General features: G+C 40.3%; 1 long non-coding RNA gene across 1 annotated transcript; it reads right to left on the reverse strand.

The window, feature by feature from the left end:
* Positions 1–4,129: 4,129 nt before the first annotated feature.
* Positions 4,130–10,994, reverse strand: LOC120539836. Its single transcript, XR_005635696.1, has 3 exons — positions 10,908–10,994; positions 5,769–5,815; positions 4,130–4,172 (listed from the first exon to the last, which is right to left on the reverse strand). It is a non-coding gene; the product is annotated as an uncharacterized LOC120539836 (long non-coding RNA).
* Positions 10,995–14,269: the final 3,275 nt, after the last annotated feature.

Genomic DNA, 14,269 nt, shown 5'->3' on the forward strand with positions numbered 1-14,269 from the left:
ACCTCTTATTACGCCAGAGCTAATACACAACCGGCCTGCGCTTTTAAACCATGCCTGAATATTCTCAGAGAAGAGGCTCTGTTTGAATTTTCAGACGCCGAGACAAAAAGTACTTGATTGTAAAGCCCGTTTTGGTATGAAAAAACTAATTATTTGATTCAGTCCTATGAATTTGTACATTAATCGTTGTACATGCAGATGGAAATAAGTGCTGAATCTTACATTATACACACACACAATCGCACTCATGCACGCACTTGAAAATCAACTTGGAAATATTCATATTAAGGATAAAATATAAGGATTCAGCCATCCGTTTTTTAAAACATACTCGTTTGGTGCATATAATAATCATGAATAGGCTTACCCGGGGCCTCGGGGACGATGCTGTCTGCAGAATACACTGTATGATGAATAATTATTTAATTTAGTCCTAGTCATTAAAATTACAAAACATTGTTCAAATAATTTCGTGATGACAAACCGTATTGGGAGAAATTCATCTTGTGGTTCTGAAAGGCGTGTAGAGAAATGGGCTTAGGTCCTGGATTCAGCACATTTATATACCCAAAAGAGTGGTATTTTTTTAAATGTGAACAGTGATCTGTGATAACAGATGCGTGCCCATCATTTTAACTGGACATCCGTGTAATGTCTGTTGTCCGTCCCAAGGGAACTTACACACAGCTGTTGACAAGCATGCGCGCGCAGGGAAGATCACAGCAGAGCCTGTCAGCGCTGCGAGCATATGGCCAGGGCTGACGGCTCTAGCCGCACTCCGGGGCTCATACAGGTTTCAGCTTGCAGCTATAGGCACGTGCCTGCTCGGGGCTGTGCAGAGGTTGCCTGCTCCTTTCTGTGTGCGATGTTGAAGGCTTTTTTCAGAGCCGGGCAGCTTGTATTTCTGTGAGTTGGGAAGCTTAATTCACCACTACTGCTGTTTTACTGCAGAACCTGTCGGTGAGATGGAAGATTAGCTTAGACTTAGGATTTTCAGTGAGATGGAAAAGGCTGTTTTAACTTGGATAAAGCAAAGGTTAGATAGATATTTTAAAATTAATAGTTACATAGATACAGGGGTTCTTACCCAAAGCAATATAGAGAGGAACGGCTATAAGGTAGATCGGTCCGGCCGGAGCATGTGTGTGTGTATGTCCTAGGGAAAAGTGGGCCAGGAAGTGGAGGGGCCAACCAACAGGTGCTGCTTAACCGTGGGCCTATTCAGACCCTGGGCATGTCTGGACTTGCCCTAGTGAGATGGGGCTAGGAAGTGGGGGGCCACCCCCCACAAAACAGGTGTTGACAGACAAGTAGCCAAGCAGGTAGTTGGGGTGGTGCCGACATCCATCAAAATGCCCTTGACAGTTTCCGGGGCAAACAGGTGGATGGGGTGGGGGTAAAGAGGGGGGCAAACAGGAGGTTGGGGTGGGGGTAAGGAGGGGGGCAAACATGTGGTTGGGGTGGGGGTAAGTAAGGGGCAAAGAGGTGGTTGGGGAGGGGCAAAAAGGTGGAGGTGCGGGACACATTATTCAAATCCACCAATCAGGTGGAGGTGGGTGGGACTTCTGGTCATAAATCAAAAAAAGGGGTGAGACTTAAGGTCATCAATCAAATATGATTGACAGTTTAAAAGAAGCTGCCTGGCTTATACTACTAATATCATTAAAGTTAATTGAGAAACAAGTTACTTAGAGCTAAGTAAGAAAGCAGTTAGTGGAATACAAAAATGCAGCATGACATTTACACACTAGGATCTGGGCTCCTCATTACTGACTGATAATAAAATGATGAGATGAGAGGTTTGTACTAAAAAAAATAAAATCTCTATTCAGATATTCTCTGTGATGGTCCTGAAGGGCAGATATATATAGTCACGTGCGTTTGGGATTTACCCACTGGAGTAGGGATTGGTACTGTCCCCTAACTCTTTCTCCTCTTCCTGCAGAACAACCAACAAATCCAGAGCCGAACAACCTCAACATCACTTCCAGTTCCAGCCCTAAAGATCCCGCCTCCTCCTGATGTCACTTCTGGTTCCAGAATGCCATTTGCTTATGATGTCATTTCCCTTCTACTGGCTTTAAATACGACTTCCATTTTTGTTATTACCAGTTCTGTTTGTAAAGAAGTCTGTAAAGACATCAATTTAATTTAATCTGCTCTACAGTGTATGGGGTGGACCCCCAAACCCTTAAAGGGTGTTTTGTGTTTATTTTACAATATATATATATCTTTATCTAAATATATGTAAGAGCCAATCTTAGAATGTTAAAGCTTTGAGTTGAACACTTATTAGTATTTGCTTAATTTGAACAGAATATAAATTTCTTTCATAGACATCGACAATGGTATAGTCTTTTCCCCCTGTAAGTTAGTATAAGATATACCCTTCTTGCTATAACTAAGATACAGTATGTTAATTGAATCAGTTATTATATAGAACAGGTCCCAGGTACACAGGGACTTAAAGGACCTATTTTCAACTTACAAATGGGATAGGCATGCAGTTTTCTGACCGTTTTGAAATGGTTCAGAAACGTTTTAAAGTGATTTATAACAATTTGAAATGTAACAAGATTTAAGCTTTGAACAGAACTTTTCTTAACAAGAAATTTTCTCTTTTTTTTGTTATTTTAATTTTTTTTTTTTTTGTGTGTGAACTATTTTACTTTGAATTTTAACTAAAACCTTTAAAAATTAAGATATATTGTCTGTGGAATCATTTCAGTACATCAGGCTTTTGTTGAATTCCATTTTTTTATGCTGAATTTTGGTCATTTTGGGAAAATGCAGCTACTAAATATATATATATATATATATATATATATATATATATATATATATATATATATATATATATATATATATATATATATATAAACAAAAAATAAAAAAACGCAAAAGTGTAAATGTAAAAAAATGAAAGCCTAAACAAAAATGACAGTGTAAATAAAGAAAAATGAAAGTGCAAAAAAAACCCAATTGTAAATAGAAATGAAAGCACAAAAAAGATGGGGAAGTTGATGGTTTAGTAGCAAGAAATGCCAAGAAGGCATTTTTTTAGGGCAAAACTTCTGAAAAGAATCCTAACAATAATTAAAAGTAAAAAAATAAAATAAAATAAAACAAACATAAATGGCAGCATAAACAAAAAAAAATGAAAGCATAAGCAAAAAATATAAAACTGCAAAAAAAATACTTGTGTATGTCTGTGGGCAGCAGTGATACAGTAAATCTAGGGTGCAGTTCAAGGCACATGTACTGATCTGCTGCACTCAGCCTTACAAGAATCTGGACTTCAGCCACTGTCACTGTAACGTGTCACTGTGGTGAAAGACTGATATTTTCTGCTGTATTGTGTTCTTATCATTCCAGTTCCTTCATGTTTTGGGGGTTGGAGCAGCCGCTCTCTCTGAAAGGGTCATCTCCAGTTTTACCTCCAGTTTTACAATTTGAACTCCTCTGTAAGGCTAGAAAGAGAGAGATTGAGTTCCCCTAGTCCAAATATATAAAATATAAATATAAAATATATAAAAAATAGTCATGCATCTTGGAATACCTAACCATTTCACATAGGAGCTGATTATTCTCTCCTTCAATTCAACTGGTGTGTGGGTGCTGACATATATAGTTATTGGCCATATTAGTCGGGGTAGTAATCCAAATGGCGAGTAGTGTTAGAGAAAAGGATAGTGATGAAAGAGAAGAACGTCTAGGAGGAGGACCTGAGAGGACAAAGGAATATTGGAAGAAAGAATGGCTGAGAGGGATTTGTTCACATAGGGGCAGAGGGCAGCACTAGGAAGACAGTCTCAATATATGTGAAGAAAGGTGCTAGGAAGTTGAAGAAGGTGTAGATAACAAAAGCTGTCTTGGCTCGAGCACAAAACATGGGATCTGTAGGGAGTAGGAGGAAAATCTGTAGTGACAATTTAAATGGAATTTACAGGTGATCGGGATTTTTGAAAATAAATTCTCTGGTTTTGAAAAGTGGTGTTCCCCTACAACTCAGGGCATGTGGAAAGGACAGTCAGACAACTAGATATGAAAGGAAGAGGTATGAGAGAAGCTTGGAGAAATAAAAATACAGGTTTGGAGCTTAGGGATACTTATGACTTAGAATAATAAACCCTGATTATTGTTGTTTCCATTACAGCAGCTCCATGTTGAGTCTAAAATGAATTGCATAAACATAATTTATTTTCTCATAATATTTTGCTGACCCCATACCACAGTACATGACATTGGATGAATAAGAATGAGAGTTAAGATATTAAGCACAGAATGCAATATTCTGAATGAAGCAGTATAAGAAAAGTAAAAAATAATAAAAGTAAAAAGATAAGTTATTTCAAATATATAAAATAAAACTTAAGTACAACCAACAGTGACAAGGCAGCAAAAATAAATACATAGAAAATGTATGCATAGTGTAAATTTCAGGTGTGCTTTTCAACTTAGTTAAAAGTTTGAAAAGTTGAAGCATTTTTAATTATTTTAGTTAGTTCATCACAGAGTTATCTATTAGATTTTGTTTAGTTTTAAATAGTTTTGTAACTGTGAATCAAATTAAAAAATAACAGTGGTAAAAAAGTATAATTACATGCCTTACTAGAATGTATAAAGGTACACATTTTTAATAGCATTTCACAAAATCATGCAGTTAAAAAACGGAGGCCAAATAGGCTTGGGGTGGCTAAGATGACTTTCATAAAGAGTAGATTCCAAAAATTGCATTGATTGATTTACAACTGTTAGCTGTTTGCTTGTGGAGGGATTATGGCTAATTGCCACTCACCCACAGTAAGGCAGCACTCTTCACTTTCCATTCTTTCTACAATAGTTAAGTTGTTTGCAGTTTGTACTTTTATAATCATGGATATGGATATGTTGTAACTTACTCACTACCATTTCAAGCAGAAGAAGAAGTGAGCTGCTGTTACAGAGGTTTGCACAAACTGAAGTAGCTGCCACACAAGCTCTTCTATGTGCAGGCCCAGGCACAAGTGGCTGCACCGTGCACAGTTCAGCAAGCGTTTCACTGTTTTGACATCAGGAGCGACTTCAAATGAGTAAAACAGGAAAATACACAAAATACCAAAGTAGAAGTTCAAGAAAAACTTGAAACCAGAAACTAATTAGTAATTGAAGTTTGAAAAAATGGTCCTCTGGTTTAGAATAGATGAGTTTTAAATTTTGCCAGTGCTTTTCTAAGTGAATAATTTTGAGAATTTAAAAATATCTCCATTGAAGATATCTTAATGAAAACTGAACTTTAATGTCAACTTTCGTTTAGAGCAAGTGTACCATATTTCAACAAAATAGGTCCACTGCTGTTTCATGCAGACAGACATGACAATGACAGCAGGTGGTTTTCACATTATATGAGAGAGCAGTTACAGAGTCGAAGGGAGAACTGGGTCACGTACCCCATATAGGGGAGAACACATCATAGAAAAGATAAAAGAGGTAAGAAAAGAATGAAAAAGAAAACACACTTTATGGAGTAACCCCCAACCATTCTTAGTAAAGAATAGTAAAACTGGAGAAATTCTTATTCCAGGATGTGAAAAGTTCAAGAAGGACATTAATATAAGATGAAGTCTTTCAAAGTGATGGAGTTGCATGTCACTTCTTTCTTAACATACTGTTGATTATATGGTGATATTTGTCCTTTGCTTAAAACTTGTGAAATTTTGTAGAAGGAAGACAATTCAAATACAATTTAGGGACTAAAACAATTCAGTAAACATTTAAAACAGACTTACATGCTATCATAAGTAGGACCAATAAACTTGCTTTCATTTTAGAAAATCTGTAAAGCAAGACAAGAGATTTGTATTAGTCATTTATGTTGAACTGTACCTACAATTATTCATTCTGAGTCATTTCTATTGAGCTTCAATGTCAGAATGTTCTATAATGCTTTACAAATATTTGATGTATTTTTTAAAGCAGAAAGGGTTGCTAAATTAAATTTAATGTATTTTCTCTTATGTCTAACTTTTTAAAGTATTGATAATCATACAGTAATTTAAATCTTAATGTTATTTTGTTTGTTTTATTTTAACAGGGGACTTATTTAATAAGAAGCTTCAACATATACTCAGGGCAACGTGCAAGGAAAACTGCATATATAAAAAATACACCATGTAAAGTATTCATAATATATTGTAATCTTAAAAAATAAAAACACACACACACATTTTATTTCGGCAAACTAATGTCATACATGTGTTTCAAATGTTTAAACATTTTAAAATTACTTAGTTTAATCATAAAATATTTTATGGCTATTATTTAAAGCATTACAAATATTTTAAGCAGCAGAATTATACGATAACCTGGGTAAAGAACTTATATTACCAGGTGCTTGACCAAGAATCATTTTAATAGTAAAAATGAGTGAGCATATTTTTCTTCTGTTTTTAAAAGAAGCTCTATCATAACCTTTAATAGAGTAAAGAGCAATGGGCATGAAACCAAAATTATAAATTGGACAGTAACAGTATTTAAATGATTGAGAGTGATGCTCAATGTTCGCATTTTTTGGCAAGACAATTCAGGTTTTCATAGAGACCTTAAAACAGAAATCTGTGAAGTCTGAGTTTGTTGATTGCTCACAGGCTTGGTGTTTTGACGCACAATAAATGGCCTTCATACTCTGAGCTACAGCAATGACCTGTTATACTGCAACTATTTCACTAATTGCAATGTGAATGTACTGTTGAATACTTCTGGATACTGTGTAGCTAATTGTCAATGGTTCCCTGATGGATATCTTTGCTGTGGACCAGTTTTTATCCACGTCACACACAAAGCACAACAATACCAACATCCACCTCAGCCATAGTGAATTTTTATGTGTGCAGATTCAGTATCTGCATCTCTTCCCAAAAATGACAAAGAATAAAGATAAAATATTATTCATCATAGGATATCACTCTTACTAGTAGCTCACAAACTCTGTTCCTAGTCTCATCAACTAGAGGAGCAATCATAAGTTCACCTTTGAAAACCTTGATGAACTAACCCGTTCATCTGTTATAACAAAAAGATTATAACTCTGCATTCAAGAAAATGTTTCATTGCTCCTCCCCACAGCCAACCTTCCACTCTTGATGCAACCATCAACAAAAGGCATAACACATGGCAGTAACTGGACTCCCAAATGGAAAGTCTTGTGTCTGATTATTAGAAGATGTATACAGCATATAACAGCATGAGTGCTGCTGTCACCAATGAAGGGCAGATGCACATGGCTACAGTGGGTTTTACTGGGGCTACTGTGAGAAACCTGGAAAGATTATAAATGAAGTACAGATGAACACCACAGAGTACAATGAAACTGAGAGACATGGACAATGGAATACTACGCACATTCTACTTTTAAGTGTGCCATTGAAATCTCTGTACTAGTGCCACTGAGTGTTGAAGAACAAGATTCATGTTAATTGATGTAATAGGTGCAGAGAGCAAGGTGTTTAAATAGGAGTTGCAACAAGATTTGAAATTTCTCCATGGGACCTGAACACAATCATTGTCTGCCAAATTGCAAATGGCAGGAATCAGATAATGACTAAGTATCATTGTTCCTCTGCACTCATTGTCCAGAGAGACAATGTACAAAATGCACTCAAAATAAGGGTAAAAGCAAGCATTTGTTATTTCTGTTCATTAGCATTACTTACGATAATTGTACAAAGACTGTGTGTACAGTTTTAGCTTTAGCTCTGTTTTGTCTTTTTCCTAATTGAATTGTCCATTAAAAAGCCCATTCGATCAAAACCTTTTTCCATTAAAAATCCTAACTGCTGGAATGCTATATGGTGTCTCCAAGCTCTTTGTGCATTCTCATAGACTGACACAGACAGACAGGCTGTAAGATGAAGAAAGACAGCCATTGAGAATGTAGATTCTGGAGAATGTCTTACAGACAGAAATGTGATATAAAAGCATTTAGTAGACAGGTGAACAAAAATATTTTTTAAGTTGATTCTTAAGGGATAATATAATTAATAAAGCTGTGCCTCTTTATAAGAAAGAAGGGTATTTTGTTAGACAAAATTTTACATGTGTGTGGTTTTGTTTATTGTACTGTATTTGTGTTTGTGTAGACATGCATATATCCAGCTTCTATGATCATTAAGTTATCAATTAATTGTAGAATTTTATTTATTCAAAGCAAGCATGTTTGGGTTACTCTTTGAAAATAGCAGATTAGCAACTACCAGACCCTCTGCCCATCAGTGTTTATGTAGCACTTGAAGTACACTCACCAAATTTCATGAATCAAAATCCATCTCCAGCCACAGTACAAAAGTCAAGTCAAGTCAGTTGGAGTGCATGCACTGGTACAGTGGGTTGGCACATCCACTACATGATGAAACAGCTCGGGATTCAATTTGGTAACCCTCCAGGCAGACATGCGGTCCAGTCCCACCCTCCAGAAATGACCCTCTATCTGCCACAGCCAGGTGTTACGTGGGTGACCCCTTGGCCTGGTCCAGCCACTCGGGTCCCCAGCAATGAGGATCTTACAAGCCGGATCACACTTGGGGAAACGTGCCACATGGCCATAGTGTCGTAACTGATGCTCCCTCACAATTCAGGTAATGTGCCTCATTCAGGAGTCCATGAGCAACCGCTCATTCTTCACAAAGTCAAACCAACGTACCCAAGAATTCTCCGGAGAGACACAGTACCAAAGGAGTCCAGCCTTCATCTCAGGTCACTGGATAGCGTCCATATCTTGCAACCATATAGCAAGACAGGATGCACCAGGACACTACAGACTTGGACCTTCGTCCTTTTGCATAGATATCGGGAGCGCCACACACCCCTTTCCAACGACCTCATGACCCCCCATGCTCTCCCAATCTGTCTACTGACTTCATAGGAAGAGTCACCAGAGACATGAATGCCACTGCCAAGGTAAGTAAACCTCTTGACAAGGTTCAACTCTCTCTCTGTAAACAGACACACTGCTGATGGATGTGCTTAAGGGGTCATTAAAGGCCTGGATCTTGGTTTTTATCCAGGGCACTTACAAGCCCAGACACTCAGACTCCTCGCTCAGTCTCTCAAGAGCCCCGATCAGAGCCTACATTGAATCTGCGAACATCACATCATCATCAGCAAAGTCAAGATCAGTGAATATTTCTTCACCAACAGATGCCCCACAGCCGCTGGACCCCAGGATGTTATCCAACACTCAGTCCATACAAGTATTGGAGAGATTAGTAGGAAGACCACACCCCTGATGGACCCCAGAATAAACTGGGAAAGGTGACGGAGTAAGGAGCAAGGTAAATGCCAAGGGACTGGCATTCCTGAGCTGGATTTAAGTGTTATTTGCGCCTGTTGGTGGATGTCTCCTCATGCTGAGGAATTCAGGAAATGGTAAGCCGAGGAAATGTCAGTTTTCAGACAGAAGCACAGAGGCTTATGTTTTTTTTAAAGCAGATATGTTTGCCCTTCATTTTAACCAAGTTTTTATTCGATTTATTTATTGTACATTTTAACCTCCAGTTTTCACATGATTTTATGGGTTTTTTATGGACTTACTGAAGCGCTGTAATTTGGACACTGTTTATTTTGTTTTGATAAATAAAATCACAATGTGTGTCCTTATTTGTCATGATTCATCTTGATTATGTTATCGGTTGTTCCGAGTTCAAGGGTCTCCTGAACAGCAGCTTTGGAGTTTGGAACTGACCAGGACCACCACATATATAGAAAACATGATGAGATCAGGAAATCTAAAGCACAAGCCTATTTCATATTTAAAGATGAAATGTTAAATTTTAACTTCATCAACATAATCGTCAAATTTCAGTTTGTCATCAGAGATGTTTATAAAGGTTTAAGGGTCAATACGTGGTGCCAATGTGTAGTCCTAAAGTTTCAACATTAAGACATCTGTAAAATATGACATACTTGATACACACATAATTTAATACTATCTCAAGATTTATTATATGTATTGCATTAGACAACAATTATTTAAGTCACCCATTTAGCTATTGGTATGAAAAAGAAACACATGGTATCAGTAGATTTATGTCTCATTGAGTCTGACTATTAACCCAAACAACTTTGATGTATTGAATGATTTTGGCTTATAGTGTTGTGTTCTTATATGCATTAGCAGTCCTGCAACAGGAGGTGCAGTGATGTACAAAAGTCATGTCTTCAAAATTGTTTAATTTCCATGTTAAGTAATATAATAAACACCTCTTAAGCAGGAACACTTCAGAAGAAAATAACAATGTGTCATGTAATAGCAGATCTCAATATCATTACGCAGTGGACTACACTGTTCTGTTTTAATACTCATTCTCTGTCTGACTTGATCTCATTAGCATTATGGTGACCAGCAAAGGCAAAATGAGAATAGCAATCATTACTCATTTTCTAATCATCACTGCAATGTGCTGTGTTTAGTAAAATTAAATTTATATGCTTTATTTTTGAATTGTTTCAGAGTGTTTTAGAAATGTAGCAGTCTTTTAGAGATGGATTACTGACAGTAGCCCTTAAATTGTTAAAGTAATAGTCAGATAGCACTTCATTTCTTTAGTGCACTTAATCATACCATGTATAAAAGTTATCAAATCTATAGAAGAATCAGAAGGCATAGCCATTTGTAAAGCACACTCACATCAACCTTACATCCATCCATTTATCCAGGACAGGGTCGCAGGACAGCTGTAGTCTGCCCCACTAATCATTGGGATAATACATAGTGGGAAAATAAATCTTACTTACTACAAACTTTTTAAGGGCTTTACTTAAGCATTATAGAAAGTGTTGGATTTACAGCACAATATAACTTATTAAATTAAAAAAAATTAAATTATTATCAATATCATTATTATTATTGTAAATAGATGTTTGGCTCTTACCTTTATTTTGCTTCAAATAATTCAATGTGTAATAATGTTTTTCTTTTCAGTTTAACTTAATCAGTGTTTATCCAACTGTTAAAATTCTAAACTGTATATAATATACTCACATAAGAAGCTGAACTATAAATACTTCATGGACAGTTTAATTTGACTTGAATTTGCATTTCATTTGATTGCTTCATGCACATCCTTACAACTAAGTTAAACATTTCTGTAACTGAAACTGACACTTTTTAAAGTTCTACACAGACCAGCTTTATGAAAACAACAAACTCAAAGAACAGGAAATTGTTAGAAGCCTGATCTTAAAGATTGATCAAATTTGATCAGCTTTGTTCAGTTTCCAGCTGAAGTGCCTTTCTGTTCATAATTGCCATGTTTAACCTGAGCTGATAGTCACAGCATCACCTTTTCACTTCACTTGTATGTGTTTTTCCAGTTGTGATCTGATAACGAATTTTGGCAAATTAATTTATATTTATGATTCAGATTTTCCAATTAAGCAGTTATGCCTTTACAATAAGTACAGTACAACACAGGCACATCTAGATCTGTAATCCTGAAACCGACAGACATTTCATATATGATTATTAATAATTATTTACTTGAAGAAGTATTATTTAATTTAAATGGTAAGTACAACTGAGAATCATCAGTGCACAAATATATATATTTTTGGGTGTGTATTTCTTAATTGTCATAATCTTATTATTATAGACAGACAGATAGATAGATAGATAGACAGACAGATAGATAGATAGATAGATAGATAGATAGATAGATAGATAGATAGATAGATAGATAGATAGATAACACTTTATTTGTTGCTAGTGTTGCAAGATGAAGGGTAGCTTGAGATTGTTGTGAGCAAAAAGGACTGAGAGTTGAAAACACAAGTTGAAAATAGTAGCTGAGGACAGGCCGGGGGTCATTAAGAATTCCAAAGACCATGGGACCAAAACAAAAATGCTAAATCGAAATCAAAAGTAAAAATTAAAAAACAGAGTCTGAAATGTAGACTAGACCAATGGAGTTTGGTAATAAAGTCAGTAGTTCTATACTCCCAAAGACATGAAGGGGGATCAATGGTATGAAGCAATCCTAACTGCAACTCATGACAGGACTTTGAAAGGCAACAAATCTCAGAAGCTTTTTCAAAATCACATTTCCTCTTACTGTGCCTACCTTCGCGATTCCACATTTACACTTTTCCCAGTCACTCAGAAATGCATCGCTGATCTATCCTTGTCATCCCCATTGTGTTGGAACACAATTTTTTAAAACATAAAAATTCCTCTAGATACGCTAACCATCAACACATTCAATATAACGTGTGGACTTGAACCCGGACACAGACAGGCGGACATCGTATTTCACCCAACACACTTTTATTTACAATATGAAACAACAGTCACGTGCTCTCAAACCCCCCTTGCACCGATTCCCCAAAGTCCAGGCCTCACAGTCCTTGTGCCTTTCTCCTGGCCGCCTCCAATCCTCTCTCCAGCTCTGTCCGCTTCCCCCCGACATCCGCCAATGACTGGAGGGAGGCGGCCCCTTAAATAGGGACCCGGATGGGCTCCAGCTGCTTCCCGGCACTCCTCCTTAGACATGCCCCAGTGTGGCGGAAGTGCGGCTGCGCACCCGGAAGCCGTCCGGGTGTCCCCTGTCGTCTTCCCCCCAGCACTTCCTGGTGTGGCGGAAGCGCTGGGTTCCCGGGATAGTCAGGCACTGGGGCGCCGCCTGGCGTTGGCCATGGGTCCCTACAGGGCTGGGCTTCCAAGCCCTTTACCCGAGGCCCCGACATAACCAAGACGGACGCCCCCTCGCGGTCTGGAGGAGGCACAAGCCCTCTTCCGGTCCTCCTGGGCGTCCCGGCCGGGGACCACAGTGCCCCACCGCTAGCGAAGACACATGGGTCCGAGCGACACTCCCCGAAAGGGCAGCCCGTCCCCAGAGAGGGTCCTACTATGTCCCCAGGGTCCAACATGGCACCCTGGGACATCTCGTTTCGGCACCTCCTCCGACGCCAACGCCCCTCTGGTCTGCGCCGCTCTCACCTCCGTCGTCCCCACCAGCCGGGGCACCATCGGCCTCCCGGCGGGGAGCCCTCCCGCAGAGCGGCCCGTTCCAGGAGGGCAGGTCCCAAACGACATTGGCTTCAGCGCTCGTTGGGGCTTCGGGCCTGTAAAAAGAGAAAAGAGAGGGCCAGAAGCACTGCCTGGACACTCACCCCGAGCGTCCTGTCGTTCTCTATACTGGCAGTGCTCTCGCCCCCTTCCGACAGCCCCGACTTGCCTGGTTGGCTCCTCCGCCGCAGGTTCCATGCCCGTCCTCTTGTTACCCGTGGAACCGCTCTCGCAGGCGGCTCGTTCAGCCGCCCAGGGGTTTCCCTCTGCCTCCGCAGAGGACGGCCCTTCTCCGGATGCTCGCACCCAGCGAGACGTCCCTTCCTATCGGAGGAACCGGCATTCACCCCTCGGTTCCTCCCTCTTCTCTTGGACGCTTTGACGGTCTGGGTCTGAGCATGGCAACAGCTCAAACCCAGCCCCGTCTGCGTCCCTGCAGAGCGACGGGAGACTGCCGCGGGCTTGGAGCACAGGGCGCTAGGACCCAGGGCACTTATCAGCCCCTGTCCTGCCAGTCCCTGCGTACTCGCTCTCCTCGCCCCGTCGGCCGTCTGCACCGCCGCGTCCACTGTTGGGGAATTGCCTACTCGAAGCTGGTCTTCCTTTAAACAGTCACGGCCGTGTTCGTCGAATCCCCCCTCATGCTTTACGGGGACGCCGTCACCTACCTTCCCCACAGTACTCTGCTGGCCACAGGCTCCAGCGTCGTGCCGATCCTCCGTCTCATACGGCGTCTCCTCTGACGCGACCACTTTCCCCTGCAGCTTCTCCAGCTGGACAGCGAGAGCACTTATCAGCTGTAAAGAGGCGACTCGGCGGGCCGAAGGGATCCCTCGGCTCGCGCCGAGCCCTGGCGAAAACAGAGAGACAGACGCCGGTGGGCTTACCTGTCGATCAGCTCCACTCGTCGCCTGCCTCCTGTAGGCCACTCCCTCTGGCCCAATCGGGTCTCTTCTTGGCACGAGACTGGCATTCCTTGGTCCCGCCTCTGTACCGTCATTGGCGGGCACACAAGACACACCGACCAATCCTATGCCTGTCAGCGGGCGGGACATCCGGCCCGTGGCCATCTTGTCTCCCCCTCTCTGGGTGCGGTGGCATGCGTCCTCGCAGCCTCGCAGCTGCTGCGATTTTCCGAGCTGCAGCGGCTCCGATCTCACAGCCTCCTCCGCTGCCGACAGCCTGTGGACCGGCGTGCTCCTGCCACAGACGCGGATCCGGATTGTCCCT

The sequence above is a fragment of the Polypterus senegalus genome, chromosome 11, assembly GCF_016835505.1.
Source record: "Polypterus senegalus isolate Bchr_013 chromosome 11, ASM1683550v1, whole genome shotgun sequence".
NCBI classification, from domain to species: domain Eukaryota; kingdom Metazoa; phylum Chordata; class Cladistia; order Polypteriformes; family Polypteridae; genus Polypterus; species Polypterus senegalus.